The sequence below is a fragment of the Schistocerca gregaria genome, chromosome 3 (assembly GCF_023897955.1).
Source record: "Schistocerca gregaria isolate iqSchGreg1 chromosome 3, iqSchGreg1.2, whole genome shotgun sequence".
Lineage (NCBI taxonomy): Eukaryota > Metazoa > Arthropoda > Insecta > Orthoptera > Acrididae > Schistocerca > Schistocerca gregaria.
This window is the reverse complement of record NC_064922.1, coordinates 18,270,692-18,283,313: the sequence shown is the minus strand read 5'-3', so window position 1 is coordinate 18,283,313 and position 12,622 is coordinate 18,270,692. Positions and strand designations below refer to the sequence as shown.

Genomic DNA, 12,622 nt, shown 5'->3' with positions numbered 1-12,622 from the left:
GCTACCGTAGCGGCCCTGGGGCACACGAAGTCCCCACCGTACTTCACCCTCAACAGCGATCCCCTACTTTGGCCTGTGACTACATTTTTCGTAGACGAGGCTATTAAGATGTTTATCCAATCCCTTGTCTCTGAAACAGAATGTGTAACATGTTACCAAAAGTTTTTTTGTGGTCCCTGCGCGTACATATCTGATAATATTTTGCTCGTTCGTATAATTCGTATTCTAAAACACGGTCATTGCCGTGTTCAGATATAACGTAATGTACATAATTGCCAAACAACCACAACACAGCATTGGTTTTCTGGACAGGGAAGAAAACACCATCGGGGAAGAGTAATTTTTCAACATTGATCTCAGTACTAACAGTTCTGGTTATAAAGGCTACCCGCCGTTGGAGTCCCCTCCATATTTCGGCGTATCCGCCACAGAGAAAGCGGTGGATCAATGTGTCAACTGCGTCACATCGGGTGCACACAATCGTGTCACTAAGACCAATGGAGTGCAACTTTTCGTTAGTGGAAACTACGTTATTAACAACTCGGTACCAGGTTGCCTGAATGTCGGAAGACAGTTCACGATTACTAATATTTTTCCAAATTCTTTTCCAGTCTTTGTCGGGATATCTGCACTCCATTTTGTTGACATGTTCTTTCGTTGTTAAGAGTTCCATTAATTTCCTGCAATTCCTTTATTGTGGATTCGTGACAATACTGTCCATGTAGCTAATCTCTAAAAAGAACTGGCGAATATATTTCAATTTATAATTAATTCCGCCTATATTTATGGGTGGACGTAAATTTTCTGGCTGTAGGAGTCGATACAGCCTGGCTGTAATACTATGTGGATGTTTTTCTATAATTTGTAGGGTCCTCTTTATATATAACGCCGTAGTCTTCCGCCATATATCTGTTAAACCTAGGCCACCTTCAGCGGAAGGTAACGTAACTGTACCGACTGCTACTCTAAAAATATTCCCTGTCCATATAAATCGGCAAATGATACTCATTATACGTTTGGCAATGGGTTTCGAAACTGGCAATATTTGACCTATATATATAGCTTTTGATAAAATGGACCAATTAATTATTCTGATTCGTTGTTTAATGTTCAGATGTCTGGTCTGATTGAGTATTGTGGCTCCTCTGATTGTATCCAGTACTTTCTTCCAATTGTAGGTCATGGTCTGAAGCGGACATCGGTAAAAGGTGACACCCAGAGCGGTGTGACGATCGACGGAGCGTGCCCATTCCAAACGGACATCTTGAAGACCTTTAAGATTTAAAAACGAACTCTTCACCTCGTTAACCCTAGCGCCTGTAGCATCACAAAAGATCTGAATATTCGTAGTTAATTTCTCTAAATCTTCGTTACTACGAATAACCACTCCAACGTCATCAGCATATGCATTGGTGACGTTGTTAACGCCAGATATCGTGATGCCCTCAAGATCGACATCGAGTCTCCTTAGTAAAGGCCCCAGTGCAACAACATACAGGAGCATTGACAAAGGACTTCCCTGCGGGACGCCGTTGCGAATTTCAATGGGTGGAGTGAAATGCCCATTTACAGACACTTGTGTTTGGATGCCTTCAACAATGTTAATTAAAACTTGCACAAAATGTTGACTAAAACCCACATAGGTCAACGTTCTGAACAAAAATAAGTGGTTGACCCTGTCAAAAGCCTTTGAGAAGTCGATAAAGGCAAGGCCTCCTGGTGAGGAGGACGTTCCAAAAATTGCAGAGACATCCCTATATTCACAAACAGTTTTAAAAATATTCCGCCCCGAGAGACAGGTTTGGTGGTCACCTATGATCTTCTCCATTAGAGGTCTCAGTCTTTCCTTCAGTACACGGGCAATTATTTTATAATCCGAGTTCATCAAACATATTGGTCTCAATTGATTGAGATCTTTAACTGTCGCGTTCCTTCCCTTTGGTATTAGCACAGTTACGCTTTCTTTGAACTCGCGTGGAACAGTAACACCTTGCAACACTTCATTTATCACTTCTGTGAATTGATTATCGATGAGAGGCCAAAATTTACAATAAAACTCTACAGGCAAGCCATCAGGCCCTGGGGACTTACGGATAGGCGAATATTTAAGTATATCAAACACCTCCTCACATGTGATCGCAGTGGTAAGGGACACATTGTCCTCGTCATTGATAACGTTGTCGATACCTGTAGTTCGTAGCAAATCGTTCGCACAGTCTAGATTATACCGGATATCAGTATATAACGTACGATAAAATCAATAATCTGCATTTAAAATGTCAGAGTGTTCCGTCAGCACCCGGTTATCGCCCACTCTAAGACAAGCAATAAACGCTCGTCTTCTATTTCTTTCATGTTCGAGTAAGTGGTACAGCGATGCGTTTTCGTCCTCCACCGTTGTCGGGACACGAGAACCATCTGAGCTACGCCCGCCCCCCCGAAGACTAATGGTGCTACATACAGCCATATAGACGACACAGACCCTTGCACTCCCATTATTCAGCAGACAAACACTACTCTCTAAGTATCCGTTAGGGTGTCTTTCAGGTTTCGTGCATTCTGTATCGAATCGTAGTTGGCCACAATGAAAGTGGCACGTATAACGTTGAAAATAGAGTTCGGACACCGCTCTGAGTAACACGAACGTGTTGTCCACCCTCTAGACTTCAATGAGGTTAAGCCGTGATACCTAAGACAGATCTGCACTCGATGACACCTCGATAACAGCCGGTCCCCACACTTACATATTGCTCTCCTTACGTCAGTATACATCATATCAGTCTGTGACGCTGGCTTTGCAACATCTTGCGTGAATTTAGGTTCGCCGCGACCAACACTTACCATGCACTGACCACAAAAAATGGAGGCGCCGCGGCTTGAACCCTGCACATTTCACATGCGAAGCGAACGCTCTACCAACTGAGCTACGCCACATGCACGACCAAACTGCGCTATTCCCCATTCTTTGCGACTCTGATGCGCACGGACACGATGGTTGGTTGGTTTGTAGCGGTGAAGGGAGCAGAGTACAAAGGCGCGGACACGTTCATATACACAAAAGTTCGAAGTAGTTTCGATGCTCTGGTATTACAAATGCAAATTCCGTCTGTTTTTAACGTCTTAAATTGAAAGAGCCGTCACAAATTGCTCCGTTTTCACTCCTTGTCGACAATCATACAGCACCTGAGGTAACAAACACATCTCGAGCCCCATTGTGCACTCCATTATTCATGCCAACTCAGTGCCTCGCTCTTTACTACTGTGTACCAATCTTGTCGTCCAACTGCAAAACACTGGGCCACAACAAGTTTCCGCGTCTCCATTGCACTGCGCATACTACAAAACGCTCCCCAAACTTGGCACTCACCCACGCAGCCGAGTTTTCCGACTTTCCACGACGCTCACGCAACGCTCACGCTAGTGACAGCATTATTTATAGTTCGACGTCGCGCCAAAGCGAATGAGCACATCTCGCCTACCGCTTAGGCCGCCCTCCTAGTGTGGCTGCTCGGTGTCTGCAGGCAGCGAGGGTCTGCTAGCTTCCTGTGTTCGCACCTATGTCACCTGTGCTTGCTTGTCAGAGACAGACTATCGCAAAACATACAACTCACTCCATGAATTGATTGCTACGGCATTTGTTATCAGCAGTCACAACTAGCAACACCAGTAGCAGCCGACTGCACGCAAAGAATAGGAATGTGCAGTGGGATTTACGTGAACTCGGCACAAGGCAGATCTTTCCGACATAGGCTTGAGAATCTTACGGGAACACTTGTACTGTTTCTAAATTAAGTGTAGGCGTGGGAGGAGGGTGCTCCCCGCGCACTAAAAAAGCACGATGGCAATTGTGGATGCTAATCATTCGCTTGTATCTTCCTAGACACATCTGCAGGCTGAGAATTATTCCACTTGCATGGCAAGGTGCGCATGTAGGTGTGTTAAAAATTCTGGAGGCACTGGGTATTGATCCCAGCACCTCTTGCATACTAAGCGAGCGCTCTACCATCTGAGCTATGCCCCCCTCCCCGAAGACTATTGGTGCTACATAAAGCCATATAGACGACACAGACCTTGCACTCCCATTATTCAGCAGACAAACACTACTCTCTATGTATCCGTTAGGGTGTCTTTCAGGTTTCGTGCATTCTGTATCGAATCGTAGTTGGCCACAATGAAAGTGGCACGTATAACTTTGAAAATAGAGTACGGACACCGCTCTGAGTAAGACGAACGTGTTGTCCACCCTCTAGACTTCAATGAGGTTAAGCCGTGATACCTAAGACAGATCTGCACTCGAAGACACCTCGATAACAGCCGGTCCCCACACTTACATCTTGCTCTCCTTACGTCAGTATACAACATATCAGTCTGTGACGCTGGCTTTGCAACATCTTGTGTGCCTTTAGGTTCGCCGCGACCAACACTTACCATGCACTGACCACAAAAAATTGAGGCGCCGCGGCTTGAACCCTGCACCTTTCACATGCGAAGCGAACGCTCTACCAACTGAGCTACGCCACATGCACGACCAAACTGCGCTATTCCCCATTCTTTGCGACTCTGATGCGCACGGACACGATGGTTGTTTGGTTTGTAGCGGTGAAGGGAGCAGAGTACAAAGGTGCGGACACGTTCATATACACAAAAGTTCCAAGTAGTTTCGATGCTCTGGTATTACAAATGCAAATTCCGTCTGTTTTTGCGTCTTAAATTGAAAGAGCAGTCACAAATTGCTCCGTTTTCACTCCTTGTCGACAATCATACAGCACCTGAGGTAACAAACACATCTCAAGCCCCATTGTGCACTCCATTATTCATGCCAACTCAGTGCCTCGCTCTTTACTACTGTGTACCAATCTTGTCGTCCAACTGCAAAACACTGGGCCACAACAAGTTTCCGCGTCTCCATTGCACTGCGCATACTACAAAACGCTCCCCAAACTTGGCACTCACCCACGCAGCCGACTTTTCCGACTTTCCATGACGCTCACGCTAGTGACAGCATTATTTATAGTTCGACGTCGCACCAAGGCGAATGAGCACATCTCGCCTACGGCTTAGGCCGCCCTCCTAGTGTGGCTGCTCGGTGTCTGCAGGCAGCGAGGGTCTGCTAGCTTCCTGTGTTCGCACCTATGTCACCTGTGCTTGCTTGTCAGAGACAGACTATCGCAAAACATACAACTCACTCCATGAATTGATTGCTACGGCATCTGTTATCAGCAGTCACAACTAGCAACACCAGTAGCAGCCGACTGCACGCAAAGAATAGGAATGTGCAGTGGGATTTACGTGAACTCGGCACAAGGCAGATCTTTCCGACATAGGCTTGAGAATCTTACGGGAACACTTGTACTGTTTCTAAATTAAGTGTAGGCGTGGGAGGAGGGTGCTCCCCGCGCACTAAAAAAGCACGATGGCAATTGTGGATGCTAATCATTCGCTTGTATCTTCCTAGACACATCTGCAGGCTGAGAATTATTCCACTTGCATGGCAAGGTGCGCATGTAGGTGTGTTAAAAATTCTGGAGGCACTGGGTATTGATCCCAGCACCTCTCGCATACTAAGCGAGCGCTCTACCATCTGAGCTACGCCCGCCACCCTGAAGACTAATGGTGCTACATACAGCCATATAGACGACACAGACCCTTGCACTCCCATTATTCAGCAGACAAACACTACTCTCTATGTATCCGTTAGGGTGTCTTTCAGGTTTCGTGCATTCTGTATCGAATCGTAGTTGGCCACAATGAAAGTGGCACGTATAACGTTGAAAATAGAGTTCGGACACCGCTCTGAGTAAGACGAACGTGTTGTCCACCCTCTAGACTTCAATGAGGTTAAGCCGTGATACCTAAGACAGATCTGCACTCGATGACACCTCGATAACAGCCGGTCCCCACACTTACATCTTGCTCTCCTTACGTCAGTATACATCATATCAGTCTGTGACGCTGGCTTTGCAACATCTTGCGTGCCTTTAGGTTCGCCGCGACCAACACTTACCATGCACTGACCACAAAAAATGGAGGCGCCGCGGCTTGAACCCTGCACATTTCACATGCGAAGCGAACGCTCTACCAACTGAGCTACGCCACATGCACGACCAAACTGCGCTATTCCCCATTCTTTGCGACTCTGATGCGCACGGACACGATGGTTGGCTGGTTTGTAGCGGTGAAGGGAGCAGAGTACAAAGGTGCGGACACGTTCATATACACAAAGGTTCCAAGTAGTTTCGATGCTCTGGTATTACAAATGCAAATTCCGTCTATTTTTAACGTCTTAAATTGAAAGAGCCGTCACAAATTGCTCCGTTTTCACTCCTTGTCGACAATCACACGGCACCTGTGGTAACAAACACATCTCGAGCCCCATTGTGCACTCCATTATTCATGCCAACTCAGTGCCTCGCTCTTTACTACTGTGTACCAATCTTGTCGTCCAACTGCAAAACACTGGGCCACAACAAGTTTCCGCGTCTCCATTGCACTGCGCATGCTACAAAACGCTCCCCAAACTTGGCACTCACCCACGCAGCCGACTTTTCCGACTTTCCACAACGCTCACGCTAGTGACAGCATTATTTATAGTTCGACGTCGCGCCAAAGCGAATGAGCACATTTCGCCTACCGCTTAGGCCGCCCTCCTAGTGTGGCTGCTCGGTGTCTGCAGGCAGCGAGGGTCTGCTAGCTTCCTGTGTTCGCACCTATGTCACCTGTGCTTGCTTGTCAGAGACAGACTATCGCAAAACATACAACTCACTCCATGAATTGATTGCTACGGCATCTGTTATCAGCAGTCACAACTAGCAACACCAGTAGCAGCCGACTGCATGCAAAGAATGGGAATGTGCAGTGGGATTTACGTGAACTCGGCGCAAGGCAGATCTTTCCGACATAGGCTTGAGAATCTTACAGGAACACTTGTACTGTTACTAAATTAAGTGTAGGCGTGGGAGGAGGGTGCTTCCCGCGCACTGATAACAGCACGCTTGCCAATTGTGGATGCTAATCATTCGCTTGTATCTTCCTAGACACATCTGCAGGCTGAGAATTATTCCAATTGCATGGCAAGGTGCGCATGTAGGTGTGTTAAAAATTCTGGAGGCACTGGGTATTGATCCCAGTACCTCTCGCATACTAAGCGAGCGCTCTACCATCTGAGCTACGCCACATGCACGACCAAACTGCGCTATTCCCCATTCATTGCGACTCTGATGCGCACGGACACGATGGTTGGTTGGTTTGTAGCGGTGAAGGGAGCAGAGTACAAAGGCGCGGACACGTTCATATACACAAAAGTTCCAAGTAGTTTCGATGCTCTGGTATTACAAATGCAAATTCCGACTGTTTTTAACGTCTTAAATTGAAAGAGCCGTCACAAATTGCTCCGTTTTCACTCCTTGTCGACAATCATACAGCACCTGAGGTAACAAACACATCTCGAGCCCCATTGTGCACTCCATTATTCATGCCAACTCAGTGCCTCGCTCTTTACTACTGTGTACTAATCTTGTCGTCCAACTGCAAAACACTGGGCCACAACAAGTTTCCGCGTCTCCATTGCACTGCGCATACTACAAAACGCTCCCCAAACTTGGCACTCACCCACGCAGCCGACTTATCCGACTTTCCACGACGCTCACGCAACGCTCACGCTAGTGACAGCATTATTTATAGTTCGACGTCGCGCCAAAGCGAATGAGCACATTTCGCCTACGGCTTAGGCCGCCCTCCTAGTGTGGCTGCTCGGTGTCTGCAGGCAGCGAGGGTCTGCTAGCTTCCTGTGTTCGCACCTATGTCACCTGTGCTAGCTTGTCAGAGACAGACTATCGCAAAACATACAACTCACTCCATGAATTGATTGCTACGGCATCTGTTATCAGCAGTCACAACTAGCAACACCAGTAGCAGCCGACTGCACGCAAAGAATAGGAATGTGCAGTGGGATTTACGTGAACTCGGCGCAAGGCAGATCTTTCCGACATAGGCTTGAGAATCTTACGGGAACACTTGTACTGTTTCTAAATAAAGTGTAGGCGTGGGAGGAGGGTGCTTCCCGCGCTCTAATAACAGCACGCTTGCCAATTGTGGATGCTAATCATTCGCTTGTATCTTCCTAGACACATCTGCAGGCTGAGAATTATTCCACTTACATGGCAAGGTGCGCATGTAGGTGTGTTAAAAATTCTGGAGGCACTGGGTATTGATCCCAGTATCTCTCGCATACTAAGCGAGCGCTCTACCATCTGAGCTACACCGGCCTCCCCGAAGACTAATGGTGCTACATACAGCCATATAGACGACACAGACCCTTGCACTCCCATTATTCAGAAGACAAACACTACTCTCTATGTATCCGTTAGGGTGTCTTTCAGGTTTCGTGCATTCTGTATCGAATCGTAGTTGGCCACAATGAAAGTGGCACGTATAACGTTGAAAATAGAGTTCGCACACCGCTCTGAGTAAGACGAACGTGTTGTCCACCCTCTAGAATTCAATGAGGTTAAGCCGTGATACCTAAGACAGATCTGCACTCGATGACACCTCGATAACAGCCGGTCCCCACACTTACATCTTGCTCTCCTTACGTCAGTATACATCATATCAGTCTGTGACGCTGGCTTTGCAACATCTTGCGTGCCTTTAGGTTCGCCGCGACCTACACTTACAATGCACTGACCACAAAAAATGGAGGCGCCGCGGCTTGAACCTTGCACCTTTCTCATGCGAAGCGAACGCTCTACTAACTGAGCTACGCCACATGCACGACCAAACTGCGCTATTCCCCATTCTTTGCGACTCTGATGCGCACGGACACGATGGTTGGTTGGTTTGTAGCGGTGAAGGGAGAAGAGTACAAAGGCGCGGACCCGTTCATATACACAAAAGTTCCAAGTAGTTTCGATGCTCTGGTATTACAAATGCAAATTCCGTCTGATTTTAACGTCTCAAATTGAAATAGCCGTCAAAAATTGCTCCGTTTTCACTCCTTTTCGACAATCATACAGCACCTGAGGTAACAAACACATCTCGAGCCCCATTGTGCACTCCATTATTCATGCCAACTCAGTGCCTCGCTCTTTACCACTGTTTACCAATCTTGTCGTCCAACTGCAACACACTAGGCCACAACAAGTTTCTGCGTCTCCATTGCACTGCACATAATACAAAACGCTCCCCAAACTTGGCACTCACCCACGCAGCCGACTTTTCCGACTTTCCACGACGCTCACGCTAGTGACAGCATTATTTATAGTTCGACGTCGCGCCAAAGCGAATGAGCACATTTCGCCTACGGCTTAGGCCGCCCTCGTAGTGTGGCTGCTCGGTGTCTGCAGGCAGCGAGGGTCTGCTAGCTTCCTGTGTTCGCACCTATGTCACCTGTGCTAGCTTGTCAGAGACAGACTATCGCAAAACATACAACTCACTCCATGAATTGATTGCTACGGCATCTGTTATCAGCAGTCACAACTAGCAACACCAGTAGCAGCCGACTGCACGCAAAGAATAGGAATGTGCAGTGGGATTTACGTGAACTCGGCGCAGGGCAGATCTTTCCGACATAGGCTTGAGAATCTTACGGGAACACTTGTACTGTTTCTAAATAAAGTGTAGGCGTGGGAGGAGGGTGCTTCCCGCGCTCTAATAACAGCACGCTTGCCAATTGTGGATGCTAATCATTCGCTTGTATCTTCCTAGACACATCTGCAGGCTGAGAATTATTCCACTTACATGGCAAGGTGCGCATGTAGGTGTGTTAAAAATTCTGGAGGCACTGGGTATTGATCCCAGTACCTCTCGCATACTAAGCGAGCGCTCTAACATCTTTTTTTTTTATTTTTTTATTTTTTTTTTTTTAGCTTCTATGCTATATCGACTGATTTTTTTTCAAATTTACTGTGACAGTTAGGGAAATGAAATGATGTTTGGCTTCTTCGCCATGTGAGGCTTCTCCTCCGTAGAACTGAAAATTGAAAAATTAAGGCTTCTTGGGAATTAATAAATTGTCACTCTTGCTTCATACTGAAAAAATTAAACAAAAATAGAAAGATTGTAACTGAGGAACACGTGCAAGAAGCTTCCACTGCATTGTGTGCAACGAAACCACCTTTCGATATTACCGAGATCCTGGAAAATCATCATAGATGAAAGTAGTTGCTGGAGATATGGGGTTCATCCAGCAGTAAGTGTGAAGCCGCAGTGCCGTTTCGGGGTTCTGTCCGAGGCCTTCACGGCTACCGTAGCGGCCCTGGGGCACACGAAGTCCCCACCGTACTTCACCCTCAACAGCGATCCCCTACTTTGGCCTGTGACTACATTTTTCGTAGACGAGGGCTATTAAGATGTTTATCCAATCCCTTGTCTCTGAAACAGAATGTGTAACATGTTACCAAAAGTTTTTTTGTGGTCCCTGTGCGTACATATCTGATAATATTTTGCTCGTTCGTATAATTCGTATTCTAAAACACGGTCATTTCCGTGTTCAGATATAACGTAATGTACATAATTGCCAAACAACCACAACACAGCATTGGTTTTCTGGACAGGGAAGAAAACACCATCGGGGAAGAGTAATTTTTCAACATTGATCTCAGTACTAACAGTTCTGGTTATAAAGGCTACCCGCCGTTGGAGTCCCCTCCATATTTCGGCGTATCCGCCACAGAGAAAGCGGTGGATCAATGTGTCAACTGCGTCACATCGGGTGCACACAATCGTGTCACTAAGACCAATGGAGTGCAACTTTTCGTTAGTGGAAACTACGTTATTAACAACTCGGTACCAGGTTGCCTGAATGTCGGAAGACAGTTCACGATTACTAATATTTTTCCAAATTCTTTTCCAGTCTTTGTCGGGATATCTGCACTCCATTTTGTTGACATGTTCTTTCGTTGTTAAGAGTTCCATTAATTTCCTGCAATTCCTTGATTGTGGATTCGTGACAATACTGTCCATGTAGCTAATCTCTAAAAAGAACTGGCGAATATATTTCAATTTATAATTAATTCCGCATATATTTATGGGTGGACGTAAATTTTCTGGCTGTAGGAGTCGATACAGCCTGGCTGTAATACTATGTGGATGTTTTTCTATAATTTGTAGGGTCCTCTTTATATATAACGCCGTAGTCTTCCGCCATATATCTGTTAAACCTAGGCCACCTTCAGCGGAAGGTAACGTAACTGTATCGACTGCTACTCTAAAAATATTCCCTGTCCATATAAATCGGCAAATTATACTCATTATACGTTTGGCAATGGGTTTCGAAACTGGCAATATTTGACCTATATATATAGCTTTTGATAAAATGGAACAATTAATTATTCTGATTCGTTGTTTAATGTTCAGATGTCTGGTCTGATTGAGTATTGTGGCTCCTCTGATTGTATCCAGTACTTTCTTCCAATTGTAGGTCATGGTCTGAAGCGGACATCGGTAAAAGGTGACACCCAGAGCGGTGTGACGATCGACGGAGCGTGCCCATTCCAAACGGACATCTTGAAGACCTTTAAGATTTAAAAACGAACTCTTCACCTCGTTAACCCTAGCGCCTGTAGCTTCACAAAAGATCTGAATATTCGTAGTTAATTTCTCTAAATCTTCGTTACTACGAATAACCACTCCAACGTCATCAGCATATGCATTGGTGACGTTGTTAACGCCAGATATCGTGATGCCCTCAAGATCGACATCGAGTCTCCTTAGTAAAGGCTCCAGTGCAACAACATACAGGAGCATTGACAAAGGACTTCCCTGCGGGACGCCGTTGCGAATTTCAATGGGTGGAGTGAAATGCCCATTTACAGACACTTGTGTTTGGATGCCTTCAACAATGTTAATTAAAACTTGCACAAAATGTTGACTAAAACCCACATAGGTCAACGTTCTGAACAAAAATAAGTGGTTGACCCTGTCAAAAGCCTTTGAGAAGTCGATAAAGGCAAGACCTCCTGGTGAGGATGACGTTGCAAAAATTGCAGAGACATCCCTATATTCACAAACAGTTTTAAAAATATTCCGCCCCGAGAGACAGGTTTGGTGGTCACCTATGATCTTCTCCATTAGAGGTCTCAGTCTTTCCTTCAGTACACGTGCAATTATTTTATAATCCGAGTTCATCAAACATATTGGTCTCAATTGATTGAGATCTTTAACTGTCGCGTTCCTTCCCTTTGGTATTAGCACAGTTACGCTTTCTTTGAACTCGCGTGGAACAGTAACACCTTGCAACACTTCATTTATCACTTCTGTGAATTGATTACCGATGAGAGGCCAAAATTTACAATAAAACTCTACAGGCAAGCCATCAGGCCCTGGGGACTTACGGGTAGGCGAATATTTAAGTATATCAAACACCTCCTCACATGTGATCGCAGTGGTAAGGGACACATTGTCCTCGTCATTGATAACGTTGTCGATACCTGTAGTTCGTAGCAAATCGTTCGCACAGTCTAGATTATACCGGGTATCAGTATATAACGTACGATAAAATCCATAAACTGCATTTAAAATGTCAGAGTGTTCCGTCAGCACCCGGTTATCGCCCACTCTAAGACAAGCAATAAACGCTCGTCTTCTATTTCTTTCATGTTCGAGTAAGTGGTACAGCGATGCGTTT

The 12,622-nt window shown here is 45.8% G+C and overlaps 1 non-coding gene across 1 annotated transcript; it reads right to left on the bottom strand.

Moving 5' to 3' along the window:
* Positions 1 to 3,948: 3,948 nt before the first annotated feature.
* Positions 3,949 to 4,021, bottom strand: Trnat-agu (transfer RNA threonine (anticodon AGU)). Its single transcript has one exon. It is a non-coding gene; the product is annotated as a tRNA-Thr (tRNA).
* Between the last annotated feature and the right edge of the window lie 8,601 nt (positions 4,022 to 12,622).